This window comes from Eumetopias jubatus, unplaced genomic scaffold (assembly GCF_037043125.1).
Source record: "Eumetopias jubatus isolate StellerSeaLion01/CBP00866 unplaced genomic scaffold, mEumJub1_p1.0 scaffold_1, whole genome shotgun sequence".
NCBI lineage: Eukaryota > Metazoa > Chordata > Mammalia > Carnivora > Otariidae > Eumetopias > Eumetopias jubatus.
Genome location: NW_028274807.1, coordinates 39,705,452 through 39,725,408, shown reverse-complemented (window position 1 = coordinate 39,725,408; position 19,957 = coordinate 39,705,452). Strand labels below are relative to the sequence as shown.

General features: G+C 37.4%; 1 pseudogene; it reads left to right on the top strand.

The window, feature by feature from the left end:
• Nucleotides 1-5,131: 5,131 nt before the first annotated feature.
• On the top strand, nt 5,132-5,576 carry LOC114219370 (ATP synthase F(0) complex subunit C1, mitochondrial pseudogene; annotated as a pseudogene).
• The last annotated feature ends 14,381 nt before the right edge of the window (nt 5,577-19,957 follow it).

Sequence of the window (19,957 nt, the reverse complement as noted above, 5' to 3'; positions counted from 1 at the left end):
TTTTGGTATGTGGGAGAAATATAGTAACTCCCACTTCCTTCTCCTTGTGCTTGGGAGAACATTTCCTACCATTTACAACCCAATAAACACCTTTTTGTTTTGACCCCTTCACCCTCCGTGGAAGAAAATCAGGATTAACACAGGCAGAGATGGAAATTAAAGTTGTGTGTTTCTAAATTCCTTTCTTTTTATGACTTTCTGGGAGGATTTTGCCCTCAACATTACATTTTCTCTTACCAACCTCTCTTAGCTTCTTCCTTTTGTGAAATTTGAACTTCTTAAAAGAAAAATGAGATAAGTAACAAAAATAAATATGTTGAAGAATGCTTCTTCAAGTGTTAGGAAATTCAGAAGGAAAGAGAATGTCAAGTGTGGGTAGTCAAAATTGTGAAAATCATACATAGTGAATGAAAAGCACAGGTCAGAGAAAAAGCCATTTTGTGATTATCACTGGTGAATTGTGGTTTCATTAGTGCAGTGCAGGAGGTCAAAATACTTTGGGTTAAAGAGCAAGTGATGGTGAGAAAAAGTGAAGTCAGCAATAATAAAACACACTTCAAAATTTTGAGCGTTCCCTAAGTAATGTAGGAAGTGAAGTCATCTATTGAGAAATAAGTAAATGGGTAGAATTGTGAGTAGAGAACAAACAGAGAAGTTTTGGAAGAGTCACTGTGCTGAATTCCCTTGGAATCAACAATATTTTGTTGTTTATAAGGAACAATTTTTTTTCCCTAACATTTTAACAGCTGATGGCAACTTAAAATCATTGCTGGCTGTCTTGATGTAACTTCTATTTCCAGCATATATGGGAACTCGATCATGGCTATTCATATTATAACTTAAATTGAGTTATGTGCATTGCTGAAAATGTCATCAAAAAGATTACTTATGCTGTGACTCAGTATAGAAACAGTAAGTTATTTTATACCCAGAAAGGTACGTACCCAGAGCAGTGGGGCACGAAGTAGATATTAATGAAGCATACATTGGGAGGGGCGGGGATGAACACAATTCTATAGATTTCTTATAAAGAACAACTGAAAGCTTTAATGAGATCCAAGAATATAAGACACATATATTTATTGCTGAGTTGTTTGTAAAAAGAGTGGCTATCACACACCAAGCAATGCAACTGAAGGAAAGGAAAATTGCCATATACCTCAGAACAGATGAGTGAACTTTGAAATCAATGAGAATTTTGTGTGACCAATTGAATTATAACACAGGATTATCTTTAACATGTTTGACATCCATTGGTCAGAAACTTCCAGCTAATTGAACAGTAGCAAGTTTATTTCCAGCAACTAAAGCACCTTTACTTCTTTCAGCTGAGGAAAACTGAATAAATATATGGTTTTTTTGTGGAATAAATATATGCTTAATCAAATAGGATAAGCTAATGAATCCTAGAGATCTTTGGCATGCTGTAAAATTATAATGTTAATACCAAAGCACCAAATGAAGCATGGATGGAGAAAGGTAATATATCACTATGATACTGTGCATAACTGCCAATGGCTAAATGTCTCCTCCATGTTAAATTTTAACCTCAAACTATTTCTGAAGAATATCTCAGAATATCTCCTCAAAAATGCTACTATGTATTTGCATACACATGCATGGGTGCACACACATACAGATGGTTGGTGAATGGCTAAGCTGATAAACACGATAAATGTTTTCTGAAAGAGACAACTAGGAAACTTTCTCCACAAGTGTTAATGTTTTACTTCTTGATTTTATTTTGTTAGTGGATATGCACCGGGCTAGTTTAAAAGTAAGCTTACCCAAACTATATAATGACTTAGTCATTATTGCTGCCAGTGTGAGTGAACAACTGCAACCTCATGATTTTCAATCAACCAACCATTTAATCACCATCTGAAGAAGGCCATTGTTTCTTTTTGAAAGAAAACTATCTATTGACACACTGTAGTAAGATTGATAAAGTGTCAGATATCAAAAACTGTCAAATGGAAGTCAAGAGTCTAGACGAAAATTTTGAAGAAAATACTGAAGATGTAAGAAATAACCACACATCAGGGCACCTGGATGGCTCAGTCAGTTAAGTGTCTGACTCTTGATTTTGGCTCAGGTCATGATCTCAGGGTCATGAGATTGAGCCCCATGTAGGGCTCCACGCTCAACAGGGAGTCTGCTTGAGATTCTCTCTCTCCCCCTTTCCCTCTGCCTCTTCCCCCATGCGTTTTCTCTCTCAAATAAATTAATAAAGTCTTAAAAAAAATAACCATGCATCCACAACATAGAAGCACAGAGAATGACAATCGGTATGAAGACATGCTCACTGATGAGTGAGTCAAAAAGAGTTTCAGAAAAGTGGGCTCTGAAAGTGAATATATTTTAAGAATTCCATAAGCAATTGAGATTGAGACTTAGAAAAGTAATATAACCTGCCCAAAGTAATACAGTTTGCTTATAAATTGCATTTAAAATTTTTTGGATATCCAACTAAGCCTAAAAGAGCTCTTTCAGTAATGGTATAATTTTTGAAAAATATAAGTTTTAAGAAAGTATTATGTTATAGTTTAATTGGCAGAGTTGTTTCCTTCTCAATCACAAATAAAATAATGGCACTTCTAAGAATTGATGGTATCTTAAATAAATACTGTAACAGGAATTTTTGTGATGTTATTTGCCACCTTTCTTTCTATGCTCTCTCATTCATTGATTTGTGCAGCCCATAATATCAACTTTGTTCTAGGAATTCCACTAAAAACTAAGGATAAAAAGGCTAATGAAGCATAGTTTTGTGATTAATGTGTCCACAGTCCAGCTGGGGAGAAAAATAGAAATAAATAATTATACCATAAGGTGATAAGCACTATAGTAAAGATTTATATGATAATGGTATTATCGGAGTGCATATGAGAGAGTTGCTGCGTCTCTGGGAGATTTTGAGGAAATGTAACAGAAAAGAGACTAGAGATTAAGTCATAAACGAGTTCATTAGACAAGAAAAGAACATATTTTGAGCAGAGAGAACAATATATGCAAAGGCCCGGTGGTAGTGATGGGTCCCGGAATATTCAACAAATAGAGTGAAGATAAGAATCACAGAAACATTGGCAGCAGAGGAACTTACAGGGGTAAATTGGAACCTGGTTTTGAAATATCCTCTTTGTAATAATGGGAAACACTAGAGAATTTTTCCCAGCATTTGATTTTTATATTTCTTTTTATAGTGGTAAAAAATACATGACAAAAATTATATCACTTTAAAAAGTGTACAGTTCAGTACTATTAGGTACATTTTACATGGTGGTACCGACATTTGATTTTTAGAGATAATTCTGTGGTGAATAAACTGGAATGCAAAGCCACTAGATAAAAGATGAATTGAACATTTCGATTGAGATATGATAGGACCAAAGTTAGAATTGGAGACTACAAGAGGGAGACAATTAAAATAAAATTTGTAGGAAGAGGATTATTTGAGGGGAACACAAATGAGTTCCATTGTAGATATGTTATTTTGATATGTGTATGAGACATCTGTGGGACACCCTTCAGTACACAATTGGAAATATAGTTTGAGAGCTCAGGGAAGATGTGGAACTAGAATCATTAGTCCTGTTGAAGTGAATTATCTTAAGGAAGCTCCAAGAAAGTGAAGGAAATGAAATCTAGGATGGGACTTTGATGAGACTCAGTATTTAAGAGCTCACTAAGAATGAGGAGTCAATAAGGGACACAGTGTAGAAATAGCAAAGCACTAAGAAAGATATCATAAATGTCAAATAAGGTGGGGCTGCCTGGGTGGCTCAGTTGGTTAAGCGTTAAGGCGGTAGACTCTTGATTGCGGCTCAGGTCCTGATTTCAGGGTCATAATCTCAGGGTCGTGAGTTTGAATTCCACTTGAGGCTCTGTGCTCAGGGGGAAATCTGCTTGAGGATTCTCTCTCTGCCTCTCCCTCTGCCCCTTCCTCTGCTCACACTCTCTCTCTCTCTCTCTCTCTCTCTCTTAAATAAATAAATAAATAAATAAATAAATAAATAAATAAATAAAAAATAATATTTTTGAAAAAATCAAATAAGGAAAGTATTTCAAGTGGTAAAAGCATCTAATAAGTATCAAATATTATATTCAAAGAGAATAAGGCTTTTAAAATGTACATTGGATTTGATAATTAAGAGGTCATTGATGAGTCTAGCAAGAGCAATTCCATAGGCTTGTTGGGGATGAGGTTATGGGCAGAAGTGGATTATAGTGGGTTGAAGAATGATAGCAGAAATATTAGGAGTAAAAATATGAAAGAATAAGAGTAGTGATAGACAATATCTATGGAACACTTATACAGTGCCAGGCATTGTGCCATTTAATTCCCGTACCAAATTTTTCACAATAGGTATCAAAATTTTATAGGCTTAGGAGAGTTACATAACTTGCCCAAAGACACACACACACACACACACACACACACACACACACACATACACACACACATATAGCTTTCTATAGCCTCCTACAAATACTAAAGGCAGGTTTACACTAGTTTATATACCATTGACAAAGAGTAAATGGAAACTTAGGATATTTACAAAAGTAAGTACAAAATATTCTTTCAAGACATTTGATCACAAATGGAGGGAAGGAGATAAATCAGTAACTACTGGAGGAGGTAGTGATACTAAGGCAAGTTTGGGGCTTTTTGGTTTGTTTTGTTTTCTTTTGGAGGGGTAGTAGAAGACAGAGTTGTTTTTAGATTGAAGCAGACTCAAACTATTTTAATTAGATAAGTAAAAGACCGTTTCAATAATGCAAAAGAGAAAGAGAGCCCAAAGAAGGAAAGAAAAGAAAATTTTCTGTTCATGGGTCAAAGGCTTACTCTCTTTCTCAGAGAATAATCTGATCTCAGAGACAGAAGAGGAATTTGTGGCATTGTATATAGATAACTGAATATGGTAGAGAAGTTGTGGAGTTTTTTTTCCTGATATTCACTTTTTCTGACTGTGGAATATGATTGGAGATTTAAAGAGTATAGTAAATATTTACAGAGTATAGTAAAGAATATAGTAAATATTTATAATGAACGTCTCAAAGAATTGGAAAAGAATTTCTTTGAATTCTTTGAATATTATAATTCTATTGAATTGGGGGGGAGCTGGCGCTGAGACCTAGAGCTAAAGCCGGGAGACTGAGAAAATGCAGACCACCGGGGCACTACTCATTTCTCCAGCTCTGATTCTGGCTGTTGTACCAGGGATCTAATCAGGCCTGTGTCTGCCTCCCTCTTGAGTAGGGCAGAGATCCCAGCTAAACAGCCATCCTACAGCAGCAACCCACTCCAGGTGGCCCGGCGGGAGTTCCAGACCAGTCTTGTCTCCCGGGACATTGACACAGCAGCCAAATTTATTGGCACTGGGGCTGCCACAGTTGGTGTGGCTGGTTCAGGGGCTGGCATTGGAACGGTGTTTGGCAGCTTGATCATTGGCTATGCCAGGAGCCCGTCTCTCAAGCAGCAGCTCTTCTCCTATGCCATCCTGGGCTTTGCCCTGTCTGAGGCCATGGGGCTCTTCTGTTTGATGGTCGCCTTCCTCATCCTCTTGGACATGTGAGGTTCCATGAGGGTCACCTACCCGTCCCTGCTGCTTCAACTTCAGGCCATGCCTGGTGCTGGAGCATGCTAAGCTTTACCATTAAACACAATGTTTCTCTAAAAAAAAAAAAAAAAAAAAAAAAAAAATTTCTATTGAATTACAGTAGTAAGTACATTATTGGTGCAGTTTAAAGTAGAAACCATTACTTTGTGTGAATACCAATAGACATTGTTATGTAATTCACCTTTCCCAGTGTGTGAGGCATTGGTAATAAAAGAGAACAGAAGATGCTCCTATTGATCCATGGACAATGGTTGGCTTTAAGAATGTACTAGAAAAGATGAGAAAGGGAAAGAATCAGGAAAGTGGCTAAAATATCATTATGGGGAAAATTAGTATAGGACTGCTAAGCAGGGTGGGGTTAATTATAGAATTGCTGGTTGGGATCAAAGAAGAAATGTGATGGAGAGAAAGAGACTCGGAGATATGAAGTAGCGGTTGTTTGAGAATCTCAGAGTTTAAGCTTTCAGAAGTACTTCTGAGAGTTGACTAGTTCGAGGTTTCCACCTTAAAAGGATTTTGCTAAAGAAGGAGGAATGAGAGATCCCCAAATTAAAATCATGTCTGGAAAAAGTAATTTAAAAGTAAATAGGGGTTTTACATAATTTGAAATTTTACTCCCGGTTGAGTAATTCTTTCAGCATATCATTCAACAGTAGCTTTGACAGAGGAAAGTAATTCTCAAGAGTACAATTCCAATAAAAACATAGAAATTCCTAGGCCTAACTTCTGATTTTGTGAAAATCGATCCTTTTTCTCACACCTCTCTGAAACAGACCCTCTGCTAGTACACCAAGCAGTTCTGGTTAATGTGGCTGCAACTGCTACTCTATTTCTAGAAGCCAGCATTTCCCTCAAGGTTAAAGCTTACACCTGTGATAACATAACCATTACTCTTCGTCAAGGGTTAGTTTTTGTTACTTGTAATCAGTCACTGATGATTGGCAATCATTTTTGAGGACATTTACTCATGTTTTCACATCTCTTTATCACTAAGACTGTTCTCAAGTACTTGCATAGTCTCAATTTGCATAATGTACTCCATCAACATTTATGTGACATTTTATTATTTCATCTTTTCTATTGTCTTTTTACCCTCTGCCTTTAACATGATTAAGAAGAAAAAAAGAAAGCTTTCAATGACAAAAGCACCCAAAGATGGAGCATAAACAAATATCCATGTCTACTATTTTATTATTTTACTATTTAGATAATTCTTACTAGTTAATAAGGCAAGAGATTTCTTACTGAGTTTCATTTTGCCCATGATTGACTTGTTTTTGTATCAAGAATATAGAAACTACCTGAAAACTAAAATCTAGATACAATCAGCTAACCTGTGTTTACACATTTTCTTTAAAGCTAACTTACTTTATAGTAATTAGTATGTGGCAAAATGGGCTCTTACCATGCTACCTGGTCCTGTCCAAATGCTATTTGTCATAAAATCTTTCCTGATTTCTCCACACACAGTTAAATACTTCCTTATCTGTTTTCTCAAGGAACTCTGCTCATATATGTCATTTATCATTTATTACACTGCATTGTGCAATCTGTTTGCAGATCTGAATCTTTCTTTAGACTTTGACTCATTTACGGTTGAAGCTGTCTTATTTATCTTGGAATCCACAAAAGCAATAAATGCATGACTTGAATTCTTTGTAATTCAAAACAAATTTTTAAAAACATTTTTGTTGCAGTATGAACTATATGAAAAAAATTATACAAATCCTAAGTGCACAGCTCGATGAATCATAAAGTGTATTCAATGTTGTTCATGAGATGACCTCCCCAGACTCACTCTAAGTCACTCCTCACTCAGAGGGATTTCTCAGACCTACCATTATTGACCCTCAGCATCACTATTCCTTCCCCTTGTCCAAAAGTAACCACATCCAGACTCCTGACATCATAGATTAGTTTTATAGCTAGTAGCAAAAAACTGCTTTACATAGTTTTTGTGACCCTGTGTGATTTGTGGGTAAATGAATTTGTGCTTTTTCTTTTTATCTCTTTATTTTATGTACATATGAATAAAACACAAACTGATGACAAGTTCAAGAATCAGAATAATTCAAATTTAACTATACCAATAAAAGTGTCAGGTAGTATTAATAATGTTCATTTAATCTGAACATAGTGAATACATATATAATATCCTAAAAAAGTAACTGACAATCATTTCTTTGATTTTCCAGGAAGAGAGAAACAGATAATTTTCACTTCTTATCTCAACCACCGTGTCATTTCTAAGCTAGAAATTTAATTGTTGTTATGGACTGAATGTTTGTGTTCTCCTAAAATTCACGTATTGAAATTCTACTCCTCAGTGTGATGGTATTTGGAGGTGGGGCCTTCAGGAGGTGGTAAGGTTCAGATGAGATCTTAAGGACTGAGTCCTCATATGGGATCAGTGTCCTTACAGGAAGAGACACCAGGGAGCTTGGTTTCTCTTTCACCTTGAACACACAAAGAAGCATACACTGGAAGGTAGCCATCTACAAGCCAGGGAAAGAGCTCTCAGTAGAACCTGATCACGTTGGTATGCTGTTCTCAGACTTACAGCCTCCAGAACTTTGAGAAATAAATCTCTGTTGTTTAAGCCACCCAGTCTGTGGTATGTTGTTATGGCAGCCCAAGCAGACTAAGACAGTGGTATTTTTACATTTTGGTATTTGGTATTTGGACCACAAACTTCTCGTGTATTTGTAATAATATTTCCTTTTCCCGGGGTGTGTATAGGAAATGCTGGTGAAGCCCAGCTCTGTCTTATTGCAGCTAGTATGTGTATTAGTTTCTTAAAACAAACTGAATTTTGCAATTGAGAATTTGATGATAGCTCCTTTTCCAATGTTAATGTTGTAATTAAACATTGTCAAATTTAGATTAGGTCTTCCACCTAGCGTAGTGGTTCTCAATGAGGGTGATTTTGCCTTTTAGGAGACATTTTTTTGTTTGTCACAACTCATGGTGTGCAGGTGGGGTGGGGTGCGGTGGGGGAGGTGCTAATAAAACCTAATGGGTAGAAGCCAAAGATGATGCTAAATATCCCATGATCAGGGAAGAGTTTGCCACAACAAAGCATTGCACAGTTCTAAATGTCAATGATGCCAAGGTTGAAAACAACTGAATTAAAAGAAATTTCCATAGATTCCTGTTATTCGTTAGATATTTTGATGCCTAAGCTTTAATAAATTTTGAGTTACATACTTATGTCATTTTTGTTTTGCTTTACATTTTTAATTTCAAGGGGATTAATATCAATTTAAGGGAAATTGAATTAGAAATGCTTGGAGAAATACAGGCATGTATTCGAATGTATTAAAAATGTTCAGGGGCACCTGGGTGGCTCTGTCAGTTGGGCTTCTGCCTTCGGCTCAGGTCATGATCCCAGTGTCCTGGGATCGAGCCCCACATCGGGCTCCCTGCTCAGTGGAGAGCCTCCTTCTCTCTCTCCCTCTGCTTCTCCCCCTGATTGTGTGCTCACTCTCGCTGTCTCTCTCTCTGTCAAATAAATAAATAAAATCTTTACAAAAAATGTTCAAACATGACTTCTGGTACGTTCATTCTGTCTTAAAAGTTTCAAGAAAAGAAAAGGCTGCCTTGGTTTAAATGTGCTTTGGACCATATTCAGTTCCAGGTAGACATTATTATTTACAATAATAATTACAGATATTCTGAATGATCCAGATACATTCTTCAGCTCTCCTTAACACTACTGCATTTTTTTCATGAATTATTAGATACCAATTCTAAACAATTATTTTCTTAAGCTTCAACTTGACTAAATTTGCATTCCCTGTTTGTGTAAATTAGCAACATATGAACGCTTTTCTAGTGCAAAGAATACTAGATATGGTTTACTTTCTAGAACATGGGTCATGGGATATTTCTATACTTGAATGTTGTGTTTGGCTTTTTAAAAATGGTTACATTCAAGCAGTGATTCTTTATATGACTTTGCCGAAGGTAAAACTCCAACTAATGGTGTCACTTTAGTAGAAAAATGCTGTTTACTTCTTACCATGCTTTATAATAAGGCATGTATATTAGTAAAGAAGGAGAGGAGGAAAGAGTCAAAAAAGAGCAGCAGAGGAGACAGATTACAGGGGCTGTATATATTATCACCCTGAAGTCAGTAGGGAAGGCTGCTAAATGCTCTTACAACTGTAATAGTCTATCTCATGTTAATTCTAGCCTGAAGCTTCCTGACACTTCTTGTTCAGAGATAATGGGGACGGAACTACTCTTTTTTTTTTTTTTTCTGAACAGCAGATTTTTTTTTTTTTTCCCAAGGACGTCAAATAAATTAAGAAATCTTTGCAAACAGCAATACAAAAGGCTTTTTGCTTTGTAGGAATTCCCAGTAATAACATGCAAGAGTTATTACCCTTGATACTTAGTAAATTTTTTAATGGCTAGCAATAATCGTTTTGATTGAATATTGGCTTATAATAGGCTTGTAAAGGAATTCAAGCACCCTTAACTGCTTTCAACCTTAGCTTCATGTGCCTCGGGAAAATCTTTCAAACAATAGATCTTGGAGTCATTAACGTGGACATATTTTATAAAAATGAAAGTTAATACCTATTAACCTCAAAATTGAAGCCAATTAAAATTGACTCTTTATATTAATTTTTAATACTTCAATGTATTATTGATTGTCTTCTTTGAAAGAGGAAATTATTTTATGGCAACTTGCAGTTTAATTTCCTTGGACATTCAGCTTTCTTTTAAGCAAAGAAATTTTGTAGTTTTCATAATTCCTGGTATACAAATCAACTGGGATTTTATGTCCTGAATGTCTCATCTAAATATTCCAGATTTCTTCAACCAACTGGGGAAAAATATTAGGATTTTTTTTGTTTGTTATAAGAAATATAAGAAAGTATTTTGTTTGAAGTATTGGAAATCAAGGTTGTTTTAATATTTTGTTTGGTATTTATGCCTCCTCAGTGAGAATGCTTCGGGGCTATACTGTTTTGCTGGACTTTGAGAGTAAGAAAGAAATACTCTAGAGGCTAATCTACTGAAAAATATGTGAAGTGATTCCACTCTGAGGCTGTAGCATCCACTAAGAACTCAGCTTCTACAGCATGAAGGACTGCAAGAGAAGCAGGTTTGAGGCTAAATTGGACTCTGAAGAATTATGAAAAATGATTTCTTACTTCTTGTTTTATCATTTCCTATCTATCAGGACAGGGTAGTAACAGTAATTGAAAAACACACTAGTTGAGACCCTGGAGTGTTTCTGCCCAAAGGACACCACAGCGAAGGACTATGGGGAAGATGGCTATAAATTGAAAGGTCTGTATCTGCTACTCTTTTTCTTCTTTGAAGTCACCGATAGTAAAAATGACAGGATCTCTTATATTGCCAACGAGTTTCCATTATTATCAGCCTTTTTTTTAAGCCACTCAACAATGCAGTTCTGGATTACTCTTGCTATTTTCCCATGTAGATTTTAACATTTCTTTAGCTTTCATTGGTTGATGATTTTGATTCTATGCTGTATGTGGAGAACGGAAATGTTTGCTATGCTTTTACAACACGGAAAAAGTCCATAGCCTTCTTGAACATATACAATTTCACCACTACATAGGCTTCATTAGGTTGTGAAACCATGTAATAGGCCTTCATTTAATAGTTACTGAATCAGTAAAGGGATGATCACATATTCTTGCACATTTAAACAGACCACTGATTGAAACAATGGTGGAAAACAAACTGATTAGAAACCAGTTGGTCATAATTTTAGGATATATTTTTTGACTTGTATGCACAGAATAAATGGCATTGACCCATAATCAGTAACATGGACTTGTTAAATCATGCCCCAGTGCTGGTGTGGCATATGTCAATTCCTCTACCGATCACAACTGTAATTTTGACTTCTGGGGCTGATGAGAGGGTCTGTCACCTTAAAACATAACCAATGGGGGTATAATTGAAACATGACTTTAGATTAATTAGTATTGTATTCTAAGCAGGCGTTTAAACACAACAGTAAACTCTGGATTACCCACAACATTCATATTAGTGAGTAATCATCTGTCTTAACGTTGCTCCCTCACCACGTTTGGTTCCCCTATCCCTCCTCAGTGTCTTTTTCCTGACACTCTATACCCATCTTGGGACCACAAGCCTCCCTCCTCCCCACCACACACCCCCTACAATGATGTCTCAGGCCAGACTCTTTGCTGACACCTGCACTAATAGCAGGGTAGATTATCTACTGTTCTTAATTATCTCTCCCACAGCTTGCCTCCATTAGCTTGGATAATTGACTGTATGTATAACAGTCTTAAGCAGAACAATGTGCTATAGGAAAAAATTAAGGGAGAGAAAAAAATGAATCTTTAGTTTATATAAGATTAGCTATGTATGGTGTCAGGCATTGTACAGCATCTGGAGGTTTGGGGGGAGCATCTGGTTTTCGTTTGTTGGGAAAGTCATTAAGAATTAGGAATGGGCTTTTCAAAGGTTAGGAGGAAGTGCTGCGTAAATTCTTCATTGGAAAGGTATTCAAGAGAGAGTTTCAAGAGGGACAGGTGCACTCTCATCCGTGAGAAGACTGGAAGCAGGAAATGATAAGAACTGGTAAAGAAGAGGCAGATTGGCCATGAGTTTCAGAGCTGCCCTGGAGGCCTGGAGAGGGTGAGGATACAAATTCAGGGGAAATTGGTCATCAACAGAACAGTTACAGAAGAAGAAGAAAAGGTATTTCGATATTTTTTTGAGTCAATCCTATAGATTGCCCCTGTAATTTGTGTCCCTCTGACGTGGGTAGTTATCCCTATTACATGACTAGTAACTCCAAGTATTGAATAGACTTAACAATTTCCCCAAGTTGACAAATGACAACACCGGCATTTAAACTCAGAGAGTATGATGCTTGAGGATGCACTGTGATTCAGCATGCTATTTGTACCATTTGGACTGTTTCAAAAATTGTAGCTCAAAGTTGTATTGCTTTAAAAGCAAACAAATAGCAACCCAAATAAAAATAATATGAAATTATTGCTACAAGTCTATATTGCCTTAAATATGTAAATAATGAATATTAGATATAGGGAGAGTGAGAATGAAAGTACATTTGTGATTTAATTGTCAAAGTACTTCCTGAAAAGAAAGAAATCTCAGGGCGCCTGGGTGGCTCAATTGGTTAAGCTTCTGCCTTCAGCTCGGGTCATGATCCCGGGGTGCCGGGATGGAGTCCAATACGGAATCCCATTATCAAGTCCCATATCGGGCTCCCTGCTCAGCGGGGAGTCTGCTTTTCCCTCTCCCTTTGCCTCTCCTCTCCTGCTCATGTTCTCTCTCTCTCTCTCGAATAAATAAATAAAATCTTAAAAAAGGGAAGAAATCTCAGGAATACTTAGATAAAAATAGGATTACAGAATTGTTCAGCAGCAAAGTAATAATTCAACATTTCTTTTCTTTTTTTTAAGATTTTATTTATTTATTTGAGAGAGAGAGAGCACAAGCAAGGGGAGACACAAAGGGAGAGGGAGAAGCAGTCTCCCTACTGAGCAGGGAGCTGGGGATGTGGGGCTCGATCTCAGGGCCCCAGGTTCATGACGGGAGCCAAAGGCAGATGCTTAACTGACTGAGCAACCCAGGCACCCCGATAATTGAACATTTCATATTTCTTTGTGTTAGATTACATAATAGTGCAAACTTCTTTAATTTTACGTATTTTAAAATTAATTTTCATAACGAAAATAAAGGTCACTTATATACTTATCTATTATGAGCACTTTAGATAACCTACTAAGAATTCCTGGTATATTATTATTATTGAGGTTCTAGGGGGAAAAAAAGATAATTTTGCTCTCATATCTCTTATGGGTTGACCTCACAAAAATGAGTGTGCAAAAAAGAAAGTGTACTTTGAAGTGATTTGTTAATAGATCTGGTGTGAGACATAGTTGCTTAAAGCTTCTTCTTTTTTTTTTAATTCAGATTTCATCTTGCTTTGTTTTGTATGCTGCTAGAAGTGTTTGAAGCTGAAAGGTTTTCATTTGTGTTTTTGCTGACTTGCACATTTCACACAATAGGCCTTGTTATTAAGGGTCTTATCATGGTCAGTGCAATTTGCAGTGTTAGCTAATTTTTGAAACTAGTAGTGAATTCAAAATTAATTACAGACTATTTTGGGTTCATTAGTGTCCATGAAGCGTTGTGTGCCTGTTTGTTTGTTTTTAATTGATTAGAAGGGACAAAGATAATAAATGTGGCTTTTCTCCTATGCAGAAACAAAGTGGGGCGATCTTCAACTAAAACAGAGATGGTAAGAACAGCAAAGACAATATAATCAGATGATTTGGCAATGAGAGAACAGCTGCATCTATCCTCTCTGCTATTTGTACATCCCGAAGCATGGACTAAGAGGGACAAAGTTAAAATAATTAAGCGACAGAAACAAAGAAAATAACGCAAGTTTTACAATTTCATGCATATTTACCAGAAGGGGTCAAAGTTCTAAGCATTCCATATAATCAAATAATTTATTAGGTTTGTGAGGTTAACTGCTTACAGCTAAACAACTTGTAGCTTAATTGCTTCTCATACTAGGGTAGAGTTAGAAATGTCTTTCTGCCCCCTATCCCCAAAGCAGGAAACCCAGCCTCAGGCACCGATAGTGCTCTACAGAAAACAGTAGGTAGCATAATTCAGCCATGTCAAATTAATGTTGCTATCCTGGGAACATAGATAGCATAATGAAGGAAGAATAAGGACATTTAGGAGAGAGAGTCCTTCAGTAGGACATCCCTTCTGGTTTCTGTTTGTGTGCATAAAATAATGATTTATATCCCATTAAAAATAATATTCTGGGAATTAATTTTGAGAGACTGGATATGCATTTTAGATTCACCCTTTCGTGTTCCTTCTTCTTTTTAATATTTGGTAATTCTCTGTCCTAACTATCCAAGTTTCTACCAGGGTCAGGGCGTGGAGCATTGTATAAAACCCGAGCAAGGAAATACTGAATTGAATATATTTTTGTGTGTGCAGTTCTCTATATAAATCTCCTTGTAAGCCAAGTCCATGACTGCTCTTTGCTCCTGTGGTTTAAAGTCATCCTCGCTCTCGTTAGATGATAGATTATCAGCAAAGAGAAACAGCAGGTTTGAATTCACAATGATAGATAATGGGCTGAATAAAAGTGTGCTCTTGAACTTGGCTGAACAGCCAGCCTCAACGCTTGAGACGTTTAAAAATACACTGGATCAAGGAAAAGAAAATGCCCTTCAGGGAAAATCATTTTCTATATGCATAGATAATCTGTCTTTTCAAGATTTTGTTTTCTGTGAAAAGTGGAACTAATGATATACCAACAGGAGTCTGAGAAATCTTCTTTAAACTCGCACACACACACAAAAGCTAACAACCGCTGTGTGAGAGTGGAGAAAAGGCAGCCTGTCTAACTCTGGGTGATGAGTGACAAATCTGGGATGGGCTCAGCTATGCCCACTGTGTACCAGTTAGCTGAGCACCTAGTGTCATGCTCTAGGCCATCCTTTCAATACCATTTGCACAATTCACAGAGAAAGAAGGGGAACGAGGAGTACTTCATACAAATGATTAGAGAATTATCTAAGACGGTGAGTAAAGAGGAATGTACTTTTCCATAACTCACAAAGTCATATTTTGGCATGCTATGGTGACCTGTGCAGAAATCACCTCCTTGAATTATTCGGCAAAATGCACAAAGTACTGGTACATGAGAGTTCCTAAATCATCACTAGGAAAATACTCAAAGGTAAGTTCCCAAACTAAGTTTCATATGATAAATACAATTTCAAAAATTATACCTATTCAAGGACTAAAGTATTAGCTTTATTTCCAAAACAATCTTGGACACAAATGCAGTGGTGATTAAACAGAGTGAGAGAGAGAGAAGGAGAGACTGAAAGTCATCTTACTCCATTATATGTTTTAATCAGCAATAGCAAATGAGATATGACCTGTTCCAGATATTTGGATTTCTTAATGCGTTGCAGTAAATAGATTGTTGTTCATATTATAATAGATTGGACTCATTGCCTGGGGAGGGGCACTGCATTATAATTAAAATGTTGCCAGAGGGGTTACTAGAGAATATTTCCCCAGGTTCTAAATTCCTTTAACCGGAGTGTTCATTGTGTTTTATAAACATTTATGTGTTACCATTGAGTAAACTTCTGAGGTTTTGATTTTTATTTCTCTTTCTGAGAGAAGCATGAGGGCATTTTATATTATCTCTTCTAATACGCAATGTATCTGTGGCTAAAAGGAAGTCAGTTCTATAAAGAAAGAACCAAATATTGCAAAAGTATATCATCAGATTTTTATGTATTTCTGAATATTGCAGATAAAAATATGCCTTAGAAAACTTTCCAATTAGTTTCTGGGAAAGAAAGTTTGCATAAAGAAAAGTAGTGTTATCTTCACCCGATCCGCAAGTTGCCTTTATTTTCCATTTTCATAATACTAATTCCAGTTTCTTCACCGGGGCAAAGGAGTTGTTTACCCAGGGCAAGGATCACCTTGCTGCTCTCCCTCCACCCCCAATTCATCCCTGGGCTGCTCTGGTCCTTTTACCCATTGATGACTAGAACCAGGGAGATGAAAGAAGTAGGAAAGAGCTTACTGACAGGCACAGGTGTATTCCAGTGAGGGTGCTCTGTGAATGTGGTCGTTTGCTAATAGGGATACTCCCCGGCGGGATGGTTTCCCAGGTTTCCCAGGTACAGGTCTTCCTATGCTCCTCCATTTGCGGTACTTCTGAGGTGGGCACTACTGGTCTCAAATAGTCCATTCTACTTATGATCCCTTCTTCAGGCCCGGGGGTATCCAGACATCCATCCTTTGGTTGGAATGACATCAACTTACCAGGCAGTCATCTATGTAACATTTAAAAGGGCTTCGGCCTGCATGTGGTACACATCTTGCCACAAGTCAGAGAACAACATATACCTTTCTTCTGCCTTCAGTGAAATTTGCTCCTGCTGCAGCCCCTTTACTCTGCCAACCAGTATATATGGACCTTCTTTTTGTTTTTTTTAGATTCTCAAAGTCCTTTATTGTACAATGTTATCTGTTTGGGAAAGGGGTGCCAAAGGACTAACGGGTACATAACGACGTAGATAAATATGCCAAGCCTTTTCTCTTTTCTTTTTAAAATCAGGCATTGTAAACAAGAAAGCAGACATTAATTACATAAAAATAGTTTTCCATAGTAAAGTAAGTCATCTTGTTGTTAGCAGCAGCAAAGGAAGACAGCGATGCAGATGTTTACCCTCCATGGACCTTTTAAGATATAGTCCTGGTACCAGTTTCTGTACCTAACAAATTTCAAGGGCCAAGTGCTTCTCTTAATGATCCTCCACTTGGTCTAGATCAAGAGGGAGAAACTACTGGAAATTGGTGATAGGTTGAGGGTTGCAAATCAGCTGTTGCCACACTCTTAGTAACTTTGCCCATAGTGCACCACCTCATTTTGGGAATGTGGCAACGTACAGCCGCTATAGTTTGGTTCTTGACCTTCCAGCAAGAAGTTAATTAAATACAGAAGGAGTCGTGCTTTAAAATCCTTTTCTATGTATATGCGGGTGCGAGTTTTATCCTGAAGGCCACAAAGAGTCACGATAGAATTTTTGCTAGGTGAACGAAGTAAATAATGTTGTAGGGAGGTCATTCCAGCAGCAGCATAGGCAATGGATGGGAGGGAATGAGGTCTATTTTAAGGAGATGTGTCAGGGCAGTGTTGCAGTAACCGAAATAAGACGCAATCAAGGAATTAGAATCTGTATGACGTGGTTATTCATTGCAGACAGGGAGTGAGAATAAGAGACATTAAACAAGGTTTGTGGCTTAAACAACAAAACATAAAGTGATGCCATTAATTGAGATGGGGAATACAGGAGAAGGGTACGCTTGGATGAAAGATGGTGGTCAAAGAGTCCCTGGGTTATGTCATGAAAGATAGCTATGTGTTTACACACATATAAGCATGTTATCTATACTAACATTCATGTGTATCATGCAAATTCTTCTCAATGAATCGTTCTGCCACCTTTATATAAAAATCCAAATTGGAAGACTCAGAAAGAAGCACAGGATTCAGGTGACCCCATTGCAAACTTCAGGCAAGATTCTGGTGCTCGGGACAGGAAAGCAAATAATAAGCATCATTTGTATGTTTCCACAGACAGACCAGAGCCCTCTAGATGGTACATGTATACTTTCAGCTAGAGATCATAGGCACATAACTGAAATATTAACTTTATACCACACTATTATGCTGGAGTTTGGGAGGCCATTTCATCTGGGCCTTCATCGAATACATTTTTTCAAATGAATAAAACTTTGTTCACCTCTGCAATGGCTCATTGCATTCCACCAATTTAAAGTAAGAAAGAAAATGGGGATTCAACTTGTTCACATGGAATCAAGAGGTGTTAGCCTGGAAATATTTTCTTGTGAATCAACTATCAAATAGTTTGGTTGAGTGATGGCTAAAATATTTCAGAGCTTTCTGAAGCCAAGTGGAATGGCTGCTTTTTTCATGCTTCTATCTCCTTGTTAGTGTTATTTAGAGAAGGTCTTGTGCAGAGAGCAAAATGGAGTCTCTCATGTCAAGCAGGAGCCTGTGACAAGCAGGGGCCTGTGTCAAGCAATGACGCAAGCAGTTAAGGGATATCAGCAGGACCAATATCAGCCGACACCCCAGAACTGATAACGAGCAGAACCAGAGGAGGCAAAGGAGGTCTGCAGGGACCCAAAACCAATTAAATCCCTTTAAAAAGGGGACGGTTAGAGCTCCAAACTGTCAGACTCTTCAGACCTGACCCCTCTATGTCTGACCACTTATAAAAGGCAACTGTTGCTGAAGGCTCTGCCCAATCGATCTCCAAACAGAACTGAGAGCCTTCTCTGCTTGAACATCAGACACAGTCAGTGCCCAGCGCTGACCCGGACCAGACCGAGGCCTTAGCTCAATTGCGCGCCCTCGTACTGACATGGTGTTTGGTTCCTTCACTTCCTGCACCCTTCTGTTAGCTTGTGTGTTGTGTGGCTTGTCCTCTGTCCTGCTTTGTGTGCTGTGTAAGAAGCCAAGTTTAATCACATGGTGAATTATCATTGAGTTTGGAATCCTGAACCTGCTTTATAATTGTGATTTAATTTTACTTTATGATTGAATAAAGCTGACATTGTGGAAAGACACAACTCGTGTGTGCGCCTTCACAGCATGCTCATGACACCTCAGAACCAGAACCAAAACCAAAATCAAACACAAAGAAAGTCAGTTTGTCAAGTATAGGGCTCATGATGTGTACCTTGTACTTAGATGAGGTCTCAGCTTAGTTAAAAAACATGATTTTTTCCTAAATTACCCACAGTGGCTGTGTTCACTTATAGATGTGACCATAACTCCTTTCAGTTACTCCCATCAACAGGTGGAATCTTTTCCTCCATTCCTTGAATCTGGGCAGGTCTCATAACATGCTTTGGCCAATAGAATTGGCAGGAGTGATGTACTGGGTTCTGAGCCCAAGCATCAAGAGGCCTGTGTGTTTCTTTACCTTCTCGCTCTTGACTGCCTAGTGAACCAGCCTAGGCTTAACTGCTGTATGATGAGAGAATGATCCAGGTATCCCTATTGTTCCCAGATGTCAGCTGACCAACACCCAAACATGAGTGCTAGGCTATCTCAGGTGGCCCGTATCCAGCTCTTCCACCAGCTGAGCGCAAATATATGGATGAGTTAAGATCAACCCAGTCTGACCCAGATCAGCAGAACCAGCCAACTCGTAGATTCATCAACAATGATAAATGGTGGTTGTTTTAAGACTCTAAATTTTGGGGTTGTTTGCAAAAGCTAACTGATAGAGAAGCTACTCTTAATAAATTATTGGCAAGCCTAATTTGCTCAAGTCTCCTACTTTCTGAGATATTTACTGAAGTCTGACTGCAGGGATTTAATGCAGACATACAAGCCAATGATCAAAATAGGTACAAAGTGCCAGTTATCACGTAAACAAAAATCTAGACTTTGATCATAACTATACTTTTCATTGGTGTTTTATTTATAATTATGATAAATCATGTAACTACAACATAGACTGAGGGAGGTGTTATTTTCTAACTTTCAAATTTTAGATTGTGCAAATATTAAGGAATATTAGTGGTATTAATATTTTTAAAACAGGAAACAAATTTTGTTTACTTCATTGATTGCCCTATATTTGGAATTTATATCAAAAATGGAAGAGAGTTAAGTACTTTTCTGTCCATGTTCCCTCACTATTTTACTGCTAATTACAGCGTTATGATAAAATCTTGCATCCTAA